General features: G+C 41.0%; 1 non-coding gene across 1 annotated transcript; it reads right to left on the bottom strand.

The window, feature by feature from the left end:
- Nucleotides 1-702: 702 nt before the first annotated feature.
- LOC110535972 (apical junction component 1 homolog) lies at nt 703-8,750 on the bottom strand. The gene is made up of 2 exons (XR_016484572.1): nt 8,549-8,750; nt 703-5,653 (listed from the first exon to the last, which is right to left on the bottom strand). It is a non-coding gene; the product is annotated as an apical junction component 1 homolog (transcript).
- Between the last annotated feature and the right edge of the window lie 5,703 nt (nt 8,751-14,453).

Here is a 14,453-nt window from a genome sequence, read left to right on the forward strand (position 1 = left end):
GCGATCAAGTTCCATGAATTTATACACTCTTCAAAATGACTTGTCTCCAGGTTTTTCTCGCCATCCATCTCCGTTTGTAAAGAAAAACAAAGATGAAAACTGTCTTACATAAGAATGTTGAGATGTCTGCAGAAGTAGTGCTGGTTTCTCACATTTAACTGCATATTGCAGGGTGGTGTGCTATCGTGATGGGATAGTGTCTGTTGGCAATTTACGAGGCACTATCAAAATGGCAATAGAATATTGATTAACCATTTAAATGACTATCTGTATTATCTTTGCCTGTATAATGGGCTGTAGTCCTTCCGGATATCTAGTTTCCAGTGCAGAGGATGTGCCATGGCTAATTTGATTTACAGTCTGTCTATGCATTAGTTAGAAAAGGATGTGCCAGTTGCTCATCAATCTTGAAGTCATCTGAATGTCCTTCAGGGCTATCTGATAGAAGTGTGAATAACTACAGGCTTCCCATCTACTTGTGCATAAATTGGTCAAAATGGAACAACACATGGAGACCATCAACAAAAGACACTGACGTAGCTTGTAAGACCAACAAAAAGGGGAAAGACTAAATACTTGGTCAATTGATCACATTGTATGATAATTGTTTTAGTGTTCTGTATGGTTTACTTAAGAGACGTGAGATGGCTGAATACAGGGCTCTGCATGGTTTACTATAGAATACAAATGCAAAGAGAAGGGTCTGTCTTCATTTTGTGTTTATTATACATGGGTTATAAACATCACAAAATAGAAAATTGGGTAACATCTAGCAGGGGGAAATATGATGTAAAAGATCAACCTTAGATTTTCAGGCTCTATCAATAGACATTTAACATGCTCGTTTCAGTGCTGTGTAGCTAGATGCATTAGGAGACATTCTGTATAATTTATGTTCAAGTGCAATAGAAGCTTTTAGCAGCTCAACGCTCCAGCTTGTCATTGCCAATATGTTGCTGTTCAAATATGATGGTTGCTCTTTCTGTTCCTTCTCTTTATTGCATTTTTGTGTTCGTTTAAAGTTATGAAATACATTAGGCGGTATAGGATATTAATGTATATTCTTCAACAAATGTGTTAATTATACCATAAATATGTATCTCAAAAGGAAGGTGTATTTTCTCAACCAAAAATAAATAGTACTAGCATTTTATTCTTTAAACATAATGTTATAATTCAAATAATTAAATGTCAGTTTATTATAACCATTGTCAGTTTTTCATAAGCATAATCAATATTTAAAATACCTGAATAGAAATAACATGCTTTAAGCAAAGTAAATATTCATTTGCAATGTCAAGCAAATGCACCACATTCATTTACAGTCAAGAGTCAAGCCTTACAAAACAAATCCACACATTGCTTTCTGTCAAATGCATTTTCTACTGAAGGCCACAATCTAACAAGTTATCAAGCGTGTTACAGTGAATTGAACAATGTAGAATCAATAGAATGTTAATAAAGTGATGAAAGAGGATGCAATTAATGCCTAAAACAAAACTCAAGGGGGGAGGGGATTCAGAGCAGAGGTGTAGACACCTGATATTTCTATCCATAAGTAGACATAATGAAAGCATTATTATCAGCAGTGATATTAATCATCTTAACTAAGATGTATACCCAGACTCTGGCACAGCACAGCAATTTCAAGACAGACTTTGATATTCAAATATTTTCAGGATATAATGAAGCATGTGCAGAAATACAACTGTCAGTATTTTTATTTTTTTGTATATATATTACAGCTGCTGAGAACAGCCTCAACACGTAGAACACTAGTGGAGCTCTACATTTGGAGCAAAATGATGCTATGTAGGTTTAATCTAGATTGCTTTAGAAATGTTCTGAATAGCAGTGCCTCTCTCAGTTATATTCAGCCAGGCAGTGGTGTTTTTCTAGATAATTGTGAATTATTTGTGCCTGACAACCCAACCCAATTCATGTGGTATCAACACAGACAGTACCTTGTCTAAACAGGGATTAAAAACAAAATAATGACTTGTAAATACAGTATGACCATTTTACATGCAGATCAAGCTATTTTCAGTGTAACAGGATTAAAACAACACTACTGCAACAAAAACCAACAATGATAAAGTGTTACATTACAGTTTGTTTGTTTGTGTGTGTGTAACATCAGTCAACACTTTCCTGCACATTGTTTTAATCATTCTTAGTGTTTGCAAACATTAATGCAAACATTAATAACAGTAGTCTTATTAACAATCTTCCTTTCTGATGTAAAATACATATGTATCTACAAACATTCATCATAAATATCTGTTAAATTACATGTGTCTACATGTACATATAGGTGACATCAGAGGTGCACAGGTCAGTACTATATAATATCATCCAGGAGATGGGGGGTGCCCACCCAGTCTAGCGTTCTGGGCTCAGAAGCAGCCATGATCATACACATGAACTGCTTCCCTGTTCTCTTATCTATGGGGTAAATGGTAGTGGGTGTGAATCTCTTGTTGCTCTCCACAAACTCACAGAGTTGATTGTATATTTTGGGATACTCATGACGCAGGAAGACTCCCCTGGTCCTGAGCGCACGTTGGATATTGATAAAGCAGATCTCTCTGGCTTTCATACCCTCCTTTCCCTCTTTGTCAATATCAGGTGTGCCTGGAGGCGGGGTCAGAATGAGTGTCTCCATGTCACTCTCCTTCTTGAAGACATTTTTATCTGGGCTGGAGGAGGCCAACGAAATCTTTGCATATTTTCGGACTGTTGGTGTTTGGACTCTTGGTGAGGGTCTGTTAGGCACTAGTTCACCAACAGCTATGGATACATTCAAGAGGAAACATTCATTGGGGTCATACTCATTGCCAGCCTGCTGCAGGTCCTTGCAGTAATCCCCCAGGTTGTCTTTGAAGCTGTCCAGCTCTCTGAGAGACAGATATGTGGGGGACATGACGAGGCTCTCAAGCCCGACCTTCAGGAAGTTGTCAGCAGTCCCTGGGTTAGCAAAGCCCAGGAAAAGAATGCCTCTCCCTCTGGAAAGGTAGCCAGCTTTGGAAATGCGAGAGAAGACTTTATGGATCTCAGAGTTCTCTCTGCAGTACTTCAGCATGTGTCTGCACACACTGCTGATACGTCCATACAGACAGTTCTCTTTATGGCTGTCCCAGTCATCCCGACGGCAGTTCCGGGAGCAGTAGAAGGTGTAGCAACTATGACAGGATTTGAAGTAAAGACAGGCATTGAACAGGGTCTCTGTCCGCTTGCACTTCCTGTTGGCACACATCATGGTGTCATTGTCGTCTGTGCTATGGTCTGGGGAGATCTCCTCTGGACTCCTCTGTAAGCTCTGTAAGCCATCACACCCACTGTCTGGGTCTTTGATAGTGTCAGGGCTGGTTTTAGAGGAGGAGGGTGGTGTGTTGAGAGGTCCTATACTCTCTAGGCCTCCTAGACTCTCTAGGCCCGAATATTTTATCTTTCCTTTTTCATCATCCTCACTAATCAACTGTTTTATTTGGTTCAATAGATCCTGACTAGGCTTCCTGTTGGTCGGTGGTTTGTAATCAATGACAAGATCAGCTAGCAGCTCGTCCAGTTGCTCTAGGCTCTGCTGCAGGGAATAATTGTTGTGTTTTCTGTCTTTGGTCAGTTCAGCTGACTCAGATGGCTGCTCTTGATGATGAAGAACATTTTGAGTCGGTGCCTTTTCACAATCCAGTGTATCCCAGCTGGCTGAACGCACATCTCGCTGTTTGTGGTTGCGTGCATGTATGTCATTGTCGGTTATCGTGATCTCAGGAGTTGCAAACCATAGCCCAGCCTTAGTGTTCCTTCCAGGATTGTTTGGTCCTTTCTCTAAGGAGTTTTCAGAGATGGACCGGGCAGCATAGCGCCTTGGTGAACTAGATAGATTGAGTATAACTGGCTGTGATGTATCACTAGGAAACAGAGGATGTCTCCCCTGGTAAAACAGATTCTCATAGCTGCGTCCACGGGGTACTGCTTGCTCCCTGTCATGACGAGGATAAAGAATATTGTCCCAGGATTTGGAATGGTTTCTGACTTCTGCTACCAGTCTGTTTGGCTCCACATAACTGTTTGCAAACCAGGGGGACATTACTGGCTCTTGTCTTACTCTCTGTGGTGTCAGCTGAGAGGACTGGTTCGAGTATCCAGATATACTTGAACGATACCAGTCATCTGCATAAGCCTGGGACATTTGTGGTTGTTGACGGCCCTCCGTGTGATACGCCTTGTATGGAATATACTGTCCTGCTGGGGGGTTGTACGGCTTGCTGTAGAACACCTTGGAGCCATTTGACTGACAAGGATATGCTCTGGGATCTTCCCCATAGTATGCTCTTGCCTGTGGTGTTTGAGCAAAGTATGGCCCTGCTTCGCTTGTGGAGTAAGGTCTGGTATAGACAGCCTGCCCAGGGTCTCTGCTGGACATGTGTTGCTCTGTGTAATATGGTCGGCCTGGGAGAGTGTGAACCCAGCGAGTCCTTGGATCATGCACATACTGACTATTAAGAGTACTGCCTTGGCTGGTGAGGCTGGAATTATCATCCTGATAGTACGCTCTAGCAGACGGATGGACAGGATATCTAGTCGGATCCTCAGTGTAGAAGAATTTAGTTGGTATATTGGGGTTTGAGAGAGTCCTCTGCTCCCTTGACAAGTATTCCCTTGGCATTATAGGGGAGGGCACCCTTCGCATGTCTACTGGCTGAATGTAGCTGGGGGTCATGCAGGTAGTGTACTGATATGCTTGTCTATAATCACCACTGTAACATTCGCTTGGCGTGGGTGTCCGTACCTGCCGTGGCACAGACAGACCTCTACTCTGACTGGAGTAGGAATATCTCTGCCAGGGATGTTCAGTCCTCATGTTCTGAGACCTCCGGGCTGTGTGCTGCAGGACTGCCGCATCTGGCTTGATATCAACACGACACCTGACATGAGGAGTGATGGCAGGCTGATCCTGTTTGCTCACCTCGGAGAAACAGTCCGAGACATAGAGGGGAGAGTGTGGTTGCAGTTTTATAGGGTGTACCTCGTTCAAAAAAGCCCGGTTAGAGGAGTAAGAGTCCCGGTGTGGTTCAGATGTCCTTATAGGGTCTGGTACAGCCTGTGAGACATCTCGTCCCCTCTTGTTTGCTGGTGGGGTGACTGAAATGGGCACCGGGGTAAAGGTAGTCTTGACTCTGGGGGCACTTTTAGATCTAGACCTCTTCTTTGAATCTGACCTCGCAGCCTGACTGGTACTGGTTTTGTCTGGGTTAGCATGCTGTGGTGGTGGTAGTCTAGTGTTAAACAGATCAGGGGAGGAGAAACGGAGGTGTCCTGGATGATCCAGGCCATTCCAGGTCACCTCTTTATGCACCCCCTGATGCTCAGTCCTCTTGTAAGGGTATTCCATTGAGGCGGAAAAGGACTGTGGGTCGTCCAATGACTCGAGGAAGTCAAAGCTACGGCAGTGTCTTTTGTTGATGGTCTCCGTATGTCGCTCCAGTTTGTCAATCATTTGCGAGTCACATTGTTGAGAGTTCCCAGTGATGGGGTTTAACTTGATGTCCCGATACAGAGTGGATACCAGTATATCAGGGGGATCTGTGCGTGTCATCTTAGAGGGACTCCTCCAATCTCCCCCTTCTAATTGATTCAAGATCAATATGACCTGAGAAAAGAAAGATAGAGAAGCATTTTAGATCCATAGTAAAACATACACACATACACATTTTCTTTTCAATGTAACAGTGATTCTACACAGACATTAAGGTGTTGTGATGACGGAGATTACCAACATAAATAATATAATGATAATAACAGTCAGTAGGTTTATCTTCCATACTGTAGACCTATGGCCTATCTCCTTCCGGATCCAATAAAAAGAAGGAAAAGTTCACATCTACTAAAGCATCTGTCATCTGTGGATTTTCACACAGCTTGAGAAAAAAACTGAAGGATTTAATTGTATCATGCATGCTGTGATGTCCTTTTCTGCAGTGTGCTCTGTATCAAGGTCTGGATTTAAATAACTCAAATCCCTGCCAAAGGTTGTTGTAATTTTAGGAGAGTGGGACATTTAGATTTTACTGCCCATCACATTGCCAAGACGCTTTACACTATCTACAGTACATCGAAGATGAATGTCTTGCACGAGACACAACACTAATATACACAAGGCCCATAAATATACATTTTAAAGAGAGATATAATGGACATTGTGGACGTTCCCCTCAAGAAAGTATTGCCTATCTAACAGAGAGATAGTTACCTAACCAGCATTGTATTTTAATCTCAAATCAGACTCTCTTAGTTGGATCTTGCATGCAAAGTTTGGTAATGAAAAGAGTGCAAAACTGCGCTACACTGTAACTGTAATCATTCACTCTAGAGAAAAGGAGTCACTAAACCACACTGAATAATTCAATGGTTTGTTTCAAACACTTTGGGAATGATTGTGTAAGGATCCAAAAGCAAACACACAAATAGTATAATAGTGAAGGGCAACTCCTCAGTAAATAAATCCCTTTCCATTGATTGTAGATGACAGTCAATCCATAAAAAAAGGCTATGTAAGATGCAAATGGTTTGATTTGTAGAATGATCACTGACTCTTTCTTTCACACAATATATTGATTTTGAAAGATAACTTAATTCATTGAAACAGAATAGATACAGTGGCTTGCAGTACACACAGAGCATTTCACTAGTACATAGCTTGCCATTCATATCATAAACAACAGTACTTTATAATAAACAAAGGGGTATTTACATGGAGAAATAGTGTCTGTTTAAAACCAAGAATAAGCGAGTATGTAAGCATTGATGTTTCAAACTGTGCAAACATTTACTAGCATTCATGTTTATATTTTTGCACATAGAACTTGCTTCAAATGCTTTTCCGTTGGCCTTTTAAAGCATATTTTCATGACAGAGACATATAGAGAGGCTCCCTTGTTGGCTCTCGCCCATGAGCTAACCCTGAGATACCATCTGTTCATCCTGAGTTGATAGGACTGACCAACCATCTCCCCCGTCATGTCTCCACAACACACCTAAATATCATATTTTGAAACAACCATCCCAACCTTGCCAGACCTACGGACACTATTAAATAATGTACCATGGTTACAGTCACTGATTCATCTTCTAATTAAGATTTTCAAACCAGATTTCAACATTCAGCAAATATGTTTGTTTTTTAAATCGTAACACTTAGTGTAATACAATTGCTAACAACTTGCTATCAAAATACATATGCACTGGTGTGCTTGTTTAAATGAACAAAATATAATTATTGGATTATTATAATGCTATTACTATTTGAAAATGTTATTTCTGAGACAATACCTGATAAATATTGTGGCAGACTGTAAGATGAAGTGTAACCACATCTTTTTTGACAAAATAAATGTTCGTAATTATTTATTTTTCATAAATATCCAGATGTCTTATTGATGGCCACCGCTCAAATTTCACTGAAGCATGAATATTCTCTAATCAATTTTACATCTGTGTCAGCCAATGCTACCCAAAATAGAATTAAAGTGGATAGAATTAATGATTAATATACAGTATTACTCAGAAAGTAGGTAAATGGGCTTGTTTGTTGCTTGTGTGTGTGTGTGTGTGTGTGTGTGTGTGTGTGTGTGTCTGTGTGTGTGTGTGTGCGTGTGCGTGCGTGCGTGTGTGTACTATCATACCCTTGTTCCAACATTATGCCAGCTATTATGCCATTGTCCATCGAAACATGGCACTCTCATGCCGATTAAGGCATTGAATGTCCTTTTTAGAGGGTAAGTCATCACAGTGACAGCAATTTCTTTTCTTTTTTTTTACAAAAGACATGTGAGCAATGTTTGATGAACAATAAAGAACTACTTAGCTAATTAAATACCCTGTTGGGAGCTGCTTTAGTGCCCCATACCAAAAATGGTATGTAAAGTGGGCCTCATGTTATGGTTAAACAAGTTATTTATCCAGAGAGGCTCTTAATGAAAAAATAAAACACATCTTTGAGCTAAACTATTGTGGATCTCTGGAATTTGTAACTTTTTGAAAATCTTGATGTTGTTGACATCCAGATATCTAGAAGGACAATTAACATTATAATGTTGAATCATGAAAGACCTACTCTGTTTGTGTAGTCTCATCTGAAAATGGCCATCTGTCAGTGTGAGAAAATAGCCCTTTCCCACTGGGCACAGACGTAAATTCAATATATATTCCACGTTAGTTTAAAAAAGTAAACATCTACTCCACAGAGACAACTGTGTGGAAATGCGTCGGCAAAATAATACGCGCATATTGTAATACTGTCATTATCAGATTGCTACATGATCTGATCATTGCGATCTGAAGCACACTTTTTCCTCGTTTATTGATGCGGCACGGCCCTGCTCACTGCGCTCGCATCCTTCCCAAGCTGACCCAATGTCTTTGAGCATCGATGACATCATTGGAAGAGGTAATCGCACACTCAAATATACCAACATGTTGTGGCCGTACTCAGAGGAAAAGGAAGAGTTTTAATTCCACCATCAAATAGGAGTGGATCTCATCTTACCCTTCTGCCAATGATCCTCTTCCATCATCTGTAGGCTACATTATCAATCCATTTCTCCTGTACGGTTCAGCCTATCTGTATATCTTATATAGTCTTTATATTAATCATGCCATCTTTGTATCTTGTGCTACATGTTGTCCACATCACAGTCCCCACGCACGGATTCAGTGCGCCCTCATGGTTTATCTGAAGCATTCTGAGGAAGGGGGTGTGTCTGAGGCTGCGTTTATGGGCGTACAATGATGCGCTCGCGTACAATGATGCGCTCGCGTGCAACTTGTGTGTTCGTTCTTGTATGCGTGCCTGCTTTCGTGCGCGTTTATGGGGTGGGTTTGTTACGCTCATTAAATCCATGTCTCTGACCAGGTTTTCATCCAACCTTTTTTTGCGAGTAAAGTACATGTCGGATAAAAAAAATTGTAATGACAGTCCTGATGGAAAAATAACATTCGTTGTTAAACTTTCCAAATGTCGACTAAACTAAATAGCCTACACTAGGAATATTTTTGTGTTGGTAAAATTAATTATGCCAGAAATGTTGGTGGAAACGCTTTTATGAGCAGATATTGCCAAAATAACCATCAAATCGATGTAATTTAGAGTCATGCGATGACATGTTGTGTGGCCCTCCCACTACTACTCGTTGGGAAAGCAAACGATTTATTCGGATACTGATGAATCTCGCAGTGTAGTGCGAGTGCAAGGTAATGAGCTTTGATGCTGCTTTCCAATAATTATCGAGTCTTATTCTGGTGACATGATCATCGATGCTTGGCTGACATTTGACAAATACAAACAATCTCGCTATTTTGTCCATAAGAATCTCATAGTTGGCTATACCCGCAAGGTACCTGCGAGCTGTTGGCTAGAGTGCACATGCCAATACCAGAGTGGCTACACTCGCTATATAACGCAATCTCTTTGGGAGAAAGTTGAACATGCTATTTATCTTGTATTTTTCATTCTGTACATGGACATTTGACCGCAAAATGTATTTGTATGTGCACCACGTCATCACGCACTGATTTTTATCTGCAACAAGTCAATTTGATGGAAACACATCTGGTTGGAAAATTGAATATTATTTTTATGACGATTTTAAAATATTCCCATGAAAATCTGTCCCCAATTGGATGGAAACCTAGATGCGAGGAGAATTGCATCCTGTCTGTGTTCACGAAAATAGCTGCAGACACAAACATGAAGGCTCATTTTTCCAAAAGGGATCATCACTGTTCATATGGGAAGATAATTCACTCATTAAATCATTTTCACTTAGCTCACACAAATATCATGTAAAAAAATGAACTTTTCATTTTGTGCTTATTAATTAATAGTATGTTATTGATTAAACAGCCCATTATATCCTCACCAAAAATGTAGGCCTACTATGTGAGATGAGGCATAGCAGCATGTTCAAATCCACACCTAAACAGTCCCCTGCTGTGTTCACACTAAGCCTCACATTCTTCACTCATTTTGTCACATGATCATCCTCTCTCACAACAGTCTCTTGCACAACAATAGAAAGGCCACTGATTATAAAATGGTGAATTCATGTCAAAATGATTTGGGGGCTTCAGTGAAGTGAAAAACAACATAGCAAAGCAAAAGCTCTGAAAATGACCTCTCATCAGCACAGGGTAATGACTGCAGCTCCCCACACCTGCTCCTAAATCTCACCTAGACACAGTTTCTGCATTAGTTGAATTGATGATGGTGACAGCACTGTGTGGGCCCCAGAGCAGCATGTGACTAGCTGCAGCATTAAAACTGCTTACTAAAGCAGTCTCACAGAGAGAGGAGAGAAACATGTAGCATACAGACAGTGCTCATAAACTGGAGATTGAAATGATGCTCAATTGCAGTGGTACCCATTTTGTTAGAGGGCAGAACTAGCCCTCTGCATCTCTCTGAGCTCATAACATACAGCACCAGATCAGTTTCCAATTTCATTAGAGAGCATTGACACTGTACTTGCAATACATAAAAATTCATGCCTGGGCGATCAGTTTTATTAGAGCACTGCAAAACAGCTCCCATTGATGAGCCTGAGTCCTCCATCTGTCTCATCCCACGTGTATAAGATATGATTCAGAATGACAGCAATGAGTATCTCACTCTGCGATGCGTTTTAGCATCCAGTCTCACAGAGAGTGAATCACCTTCTCCTGCCCCACACTATGACATCAGCTACTGTCAGCTGTGTGATAGCAGGTGTCTCAGCCTCTGCAGAGGTATTTGAGGGAGGAAATCAATGGCCTTGTGTTGATTCGAGGCCCCTCTAAAAGGGATCAATCAGACAAACACCAGATAGTAGCCAAATGGAACTGCACACAGAGCTTGACTGCTGTCCTCTGTCTGTAAACTGAGCCACTTTGGCTCTTGACTACTTTCAACTACCAGTATGCTCTCCAAATAGCCATGTTGCCAAAGTCATTGAAGAGTCCTCTGTACTCTGAAAAGTCTATATGAGTTGGTATACTACCGCTGAGGGATGAGTGGTCCCCAACATGAACATATTGCATAAGTCTCTGTGTCTCTTAGATGGACATTTCTATATCCGGCATAGAGTGTTATACAATTATATAAGATATGTAGACTACAGCTTTCAAAGACATTCAGACCAATTCTCTATAATATAGCCAGCCAATAATAGCAGATCCAGCAGCCATCAGAAGCAAAGGCTTCACCTTCAAGTTAAATAAGCAAAAAGGACAAAAAAAACACAGAAAATACATTAGAGGGGGTTGTCGGGGTAAATATAAGCCTATGTGCTTGTAAAGAAAATGCATTCAGTTTAAAAGTTTCAAGTTAAATTCTCCAGGGAATCTCAAGATGTCTGTGCTCCCCTTGGTGGTGAATATTTTAAATACACAGGCTTGGGCCTTGAATTATGTGTGGATTTTTTAATTATGTGTGGTTTCTAAGAGTTCCTACAGTCCATGGAAGTTCATTATAAAATATGTAGATGTTTTAAATCAGGCCAGGCTTTACCCCAGGCTGAGACTCTGAGGATTGAGTTAAGAACAGTGTTTTGAATCTGAGGAATCCTTTGGGAGACTTTCCATAAATCCATTGGTCAAGACTGAGAGGATTAAACAGTCAACAAATTCAACTAAACCACTCTCTTCTCAAAGGCCCCATATATATCTGCATTGCTCAAACAAACCCGAGCAACCATTGTGAGATACTACTGTACAGTTGGAGCTAGGAACACAAGCATTTCGCTACAACCGCAATAACATCTGCTAAATATGTGTATGAGACCAATCAAATTTGATTTGATTTGATGCTGTAATGAGGCACTAGTCTCTGGGCTCAAAAGTCTATGAGTATAGGGTGATGATTTAGACACAGCCAAGAGTGCAGTAGTGTTGAGGCTTCAAACTAATAAGGAACTGAAGCCTCCACCCTTGCACAGTCTTTGGTCAAGCCTGGAGTGGAGTGGATTGAGTCAGGCTGGCTGGCTGGCTCATAGACAGACAGGATGATTGGGCTTTTTCATGAGTGAGAAACAGTTGAATCTCTTTTATCCTCATCACACTGAATTTTCTTGGGACATTTTGTATGGTAATGGAATTTGCACAGGGATTTAGTATAGCAGAGATTTTCTTATGAACCCCTAATTGAAGCAGTTTAAAGTGGTGTTGAGTATTTCAGTGAGGAAAAATGCATCAAGCATGCCTTCACAACAGGCTACATGTTAACATCAAGAACAGTGTATTGCATTTATTTTTTGTTGGGATATACAGTGGGGAGAACAAGTATTTGATACACTGCCGATTTTGCAGGTTTTCCTACTTACAAAGCTTGTAGAGGTCTGTAATTTTTATCATAGGTACACTTCAACTGTGAGAGAAAACCACATTGTATGATTTTGAAGTAATTCATTTGCATTTTATTGCATTACATAAATATTTGATACATCAGAAAAGCAGAACTTAATATTTGGTACAGAAACCTTTGTTTGCAATTACAGAGATCATACGGTCATCCTTCAGGTTTCGGGGCTGTCGTTGGGCAATACGGACTTTCAGCTCCCTCCAAAGATTTTCTATTGGGTTCAGGTCTGGAAACTGGCTAGGCCACTCCAGGACCTTGAGATGCTTCTTACGGAGCCACTGCTTAGTTTCCCTGACTGTGTGTTTCGGGTCGTTGTCATGCTGGAAGACCCAGCCACGGCCCATCTTCAATGCTCTTACTGAGGGAAGGAGGTTGTTGGCCAAGATCTCGCAATACATGGCCCCATCCATCCTCCCCTCAATACGGTGCAGTCGTCCTGTCCCCTTTGCAGAAAAGCATCCCCAAAGAATGATGTTTCCACCTCCATGCTTCACGGTTGGGATGGTGTTCTTGGGGTTGTACTCATCCTTCTTCTTCCTCCAAACACGGCGAGTGGAGTTTAGACCAAAAAGCTCTATTGTTGTCTCATCAGACCACATGATCTTCTCCCATTCCTCCTCTAGATCATCCAGAGGGTCATTGGCAAACTTCAGACGGGCCTGGACATGCGCTGGCTTGAGCAGGGGGACCTTGCGTACGCTGCAGGATTTTAATCCATGACGGCGTAGTGTGTTACTAATGGTTTTCTTTCAGACTGTGGTCCCAGCTCTCTTCAGGTCATTGACCAGGTCCTGCCGTGTAGTTCTGGGCTGATCCCTCACCTTCCTCATGATCATTGATGCCCCACGAGGTGAGATCTTGCATGGAGCCCCAGACCGAGGGTGATTGACCGTCATCTTGAACTTTTTCCATTTTCTAATAATTGCGCCAACAGTTGTTGCCTTCTCACCAAGCTGCTTGCCTATTGTCCTGTAGCCCATCCCAGCCTTGTGCAGGTCTACAATTTTACACCTGATGTCCTTACACAGCTCTCTTGTCTTGGCTATTGTGGAGAGGTTGTAGTCTGTTTGATTGAGTGTGTGGACAGGTGTCTTTTATACAGGTAACGAGTTCAAACAGGTGCAGTTAATACAGGTAATGAGTGGAGAACAGGAGGGCTTCTTAAAGAAAAACTAACAGGTCTGTGAGAGCTGGAATTCTTACTGGTTGGTAGGTGATCAAATATTTATGTCATGCAATAAAATGCAAATTAATTACTTAAAAATCATACAATGTGATTTTCTGGATTTTTGTTTTAGATTCCGTCTCTCACGGTTGAAGTGTACCTATGATTAAAATTACAGACCTCTACATGCTTTGTAAGTAGGACAACCTGCAAAATCGGCAGTGGATCAAATATTTGTTCTCCCCACTGTATAGATATTCACTACCATTTGAAATTTAGAAATGTCCTTGTTTTTGAAAGAAAAGCAAAAAAAAAGTCAATTGAAATAACATCAAATTGATCAGAAATACTGTGTAGACATGGTTAATGTTGTAAATGACTATTGTAGCTGGAAATGGCTGATTTGTAATGGAATATCTACATATGCGTACAGAGGCCCATCATCAGCAACCATCACTCCTGTGTTCCAATGGCACGTTGTGTTAGCTAATCCAAGTTTATGATTTCAAAAAGCTAATTGATCATTAGAAAACGCGTTTGCAATTGTGTTAGCACAGCTGAAAATTGTTGTGCTGATTAAAGAAGCAATAAAACTGTCCTTCTTTAGACTGGTTGAGTGACTGGAGCGTCAGCATTTGTGGGTTCGATTACAGGCTCAAAATGGCCAGAAACAAATAACTTTCTTCTGAAACTCGTCAGTCCATTCTGGTTCTGAGAAATGAAGGCTATTGCATGTGAGAAATTGCCAAGAAACTGAAGATCTCAAACAACGCTGTGTACTACTCCCTTCACAGAACAGCACAAACTGGCCCTAACCAGAATAGAAAGAGGAGTGGGTGGCCCCAGTGCACAATTGAGCAAGAGGACAAGTACATTCGAGTATCTAGTTTGAGA

This window comes from Oncorhynchus mykiss, chromosome 11 (assembly GCF_057628025.1).
Source record: "Oncorhynchus mykiss isolate SJ-2025 chromosome 11, ASM5762802v1, whole genome shotgun sequence".
In the NCBI taxonomy this organism is placed as follows: Eukaryota; Metazoa; Chordata; class Actinopteri; order Salmoniformes; family Salmonidae; genus Oncorhynchus; species Oncorhynchus mykiss.